We start from the raw sequence: 3,508 nt of genomic DNA, 5'->3' as shown, positions 1-3,508 counted from the left end.
TGTTTCTAGATCATAAAATCAATATTTTAATTGACAAAATATGCTGTGGATTAATCGATAAATTATAATAATATCAAGACAATAATAAGCGTGAGTCACAGCCCTACACAGTGTTTGTATTAGAGCTGTTGATGTACACTGTAACAAAATTTCCTGTTAAATTACAGTAAAGTACTGGCAGCTACAGTTGCCAGCTTGAAACTGTTATTCTACAGTGTACCTACTGTGATCTACAACAACAGTTTAGTACTGTAAAAATATTACAGTACTGTGCTGTATGGAAAATAAACATTACAGTATTATACTGTCAGCTCTTTGGTTGCAATTATACTGTTATTTTACAGTTCCTACAGTATTCTCCATTAACAACTTATTACTGTAAAATTGTACAATGTGATCTTCACAATGATATGAACAAATGATTTAAAAGTTGTACATTTAAAAATGAAAACCCCTGAAATAATAATAATAATAATAATAAATTAAAATAGCTACCACAGAAATGGCTCAGACAAGAGATGGCCTTACAACATTAAGCATTTATTAAAGCTGAACATTTTCAGTATCTACAAAATCCATAAAAACACCATTACTACTTGGTTGTCAGAATTTTTCTTGAACTATGACAAGTGATGGCTAACATTACATTCATTAAACTTTGTACTTTCCTCCCCGGGTCAAAATTGACCAGGTCTGGTTTGACTGTTTGCAAAGCATATGAGTACAAATTATCAGCCAATTCAACTTCATTTAACCTTACTGCTAGTTTTTTTCCTTCCTCCTTCACCCAAAGACAACAGTTGGGTTAAAGTCACTGCATCAAATGCATAGCAGCTAGGAAAACTAAGTAAAATCTAACTTAATTTCACACATTCCGTTAACAATAACATATCAAACAGGCTCTCAACAATGGTAAGTCCAAAAGTGAACCTGGACATCTGAGACAGAGGGACTGAACTATACTGGCTTAATAAAGCCCCACTCAAAGTCCATCAAATTTTTTAGTAGAGTGGCCACATGGGGATTCACCGTTGTTGCCTTTTTGTGGACCAGCTTCCCCGTCTTCTTTGATACCACCTTCTTCTGGCTGGTCTTTCTTCCCCTCTCAGGATTAATCCCAATGAGGCGCCTAAAATGTAATAATAGAAAAAGTATATAAGATATTAGGTATGGTAAGTAAAGATAATTTGCATTAATATGGAACACTATCACATTAATTGAATAAAAAATGAAAATGTCTTTTTATGATAATGACCCCTGTGTCTCATAATTATGAGAGAATGATCTAAAACTATTTATGAGAAACAAAACATTCATGATCCAGGATTACAAGAATTCGTATCATCTGGCGTCGCTTGTCAGGAGCAGGTCTCTTGCTGTTGGCAATGGCTGACTGCACTTCCTCTGGCATTTTATCCCATGGGACGTCAAAGGTTTTATGCCACTTACTGGATATGTTGGCTGATTGTCTTAGGCTGTGCGAAGTACATGGTGTTGAAGGTTCTGAAGAGCTTGAAAGAGATGAAATGCTGGACAGTGAAGATGAAGAGCAAGGCAATGGACTAGAGAGCGAAGTCAGACTTGTATGTGTTGAGTCATCGGGCAAGACTTGTAGATCAAGTGTGACTGTAGTAGATTCTACAACAGATGGAAATAAAATATATTATTATTATCACTATTTCACAATATTTGCCACATATGCATGCAAACTCATATCATAAACACTAGAGATTGTGAATTTGTATGGCAATTCCATTTATTTTTTTGAATAGACGTTAAGCTAGAGTAAAATAATAAAAACTGTATAGTCTGTGGCCAGCCCAAATCACTACTTCATTCTGCGTTCATTCCATATGTCAGCTGAGTGTAAACTTTCTTGTTTTTGACCAAGTACTGCAGCTTTAACTGGACATGAAAACACTATATTGATAATACTTACCTATTTTGAATGCCTCCAGAAGTTTCCTTTGCTGGATAACAGGCAAGAGATCTTTGAGGTCATCCTGCTGCACGTATTTGAGGTCCTCTGTTGATTCCACACCCGAGATTTCAAGTGCTGTGATGATCTGTTTTTGAGTATCCTCAGACAAATTGGGCAAAGTCTTATGGATGATGACCTTTATTTCATCACCAATGGATGACATGAATCTAAAATGTTGGGACAGAATGATGAAGAGTTAGCAAAGACATACCCCAAACTGATACTCAGGCAGTGGGTAGTGATCAAGGAGCTCTGCTTGACTGACACAGTAGTGGGCATATATATATTAAGAAACAACTATGAGTTTGCCTGTGCCTGACATGTGCAAATGTATTCCTGCAGGTTTTACCACATATGTTGCAAATAATCATGTTTTAACTACAGGCCTTCACAGCAAAAAAATCTTTAACTAGTCAACTAACCTTTAGCTGCTGTATATCACATTAGTGCATATTTGAAGCTACTTTTTAGCTTTTTGCATCAACCTGCATAACAAGCTTCTCCCTATAAACTTGAAAAAGTAAAACAACAAATGGTAAAATAGAACCTTGTAGCCCACCTTAATTAGATCTGACTACAAATCAAATGCCCAAGCCAACTAATGCTAAGTTAAGCAATGTGCTTCAACAGAAAGCTAAACTTTTGTCCACATAGTTGCTAAATGAGTTACGTATGCTAGCGTGTGGCACGTACTTTTGACCCAATCTTTTCGGTAAAAAACAGTCAATAAAATGTTAATCCAACACAAAATCACATCAGCATTATGCTGACATTTGCAAGATCATATTTACCTTCTTAAGAAAGCCACGGAGACAGGATGGATGAGGGTGCTCTGCGCAGTTGACGAGAGAACGGTGAGGAAAACAGCAGGTGATGCCTCTTGTGCTCCATCCAGTTTGGTGCTTTCAGTATAAGAGTCCGGATGAAAAGTAATTTTTCATCTTCTTGTTATTGTGTCCTCAATCTCAAATAAACAGACTGATGTGTAGGCCTATTTTTAATTTCATTGAATGTTTTATTTTGCTCAGATGAACTATTAAACGGACCGAAGATCAAGTCTGATTTAAAGTGAAACTGAAAAATAAATAAATACTGTACTATACTGTAGGATTACAGGTAGTTTTATGTAAAAAATAAATAAATACTGCTTTTTACTGTAAGATTTTACAGTAGCTTGCTGTTAATATTTTGTTCCTCAAAAACATCAGAATTTACAGTATTCAACTGTATTAATGGAAAACGGTACACTACTGTGCAAAATATCCAGTATTTTTACAGTAATTTGTTACAGTGTAGTGGAAGTACTTGTGTTGTTTATCTTTTATTGCCTCATAATGTTGTATAATTGTTGTTATATGTTACTCAACAGAAAACTATGAAACATATGGTGGAGTCAGCTAAAATGGGCCAATCTTTGGTAAATGATTTATAAGACCATCAAATAAGCTATGCATGAGATCTAATATTTTTATCAACTGGCGTGGGTCTTGTAAATATTAATTTGTTAAAAAAGTGTAATTGTTATGG

At 35.2% G+C, this 3,508-nt stretch overlaps 1 long non-coding RNA gene across 1 annotated transcript; it reads right to left on the bottom strand.

Annotated features, from left to right (window-relative positions):
* Positions 1 to 519: 519 nt before the first annotated feature.
* Positions 520 to 2,991, bottom strand: LOC138407166 (uncharacterized). Its single transcript, XR_011240580.1, has 4 exons — positions 2,773 to 2,991; positions 1,940 to 2,148; positions 1,450 to 1,638; positions 520 to 1,129 (listed from the first exon to the last, which is right to left on the bottom strand). It is a non-coding gene; the product is annotated as an uncharacterized lncRNA (long non-coding RNA).
* Positions 2,992 to 3,508: the final 517 nt, after the last annotated feature.

This window comes from Paralichthys olivaceus, chromosome 3 (genome assembly GCF_024713975.1).
Source record: "Paralichthys olivaceus isolate ysfri-2021 chromosome 3, ASM2471397v2, whole genome shotgun sequence".
NCBI lineage: Eukaryota > Metazoa > Chordata > Actinopteri > Pleuronectiformes > Paralichthyidae > Paralichthys > Paralichthys olivaceus.
Note: the sequence above shows the minus strand (reverse complement) of the source record. Positions and strands in the feature narration are given on the sequence as shown.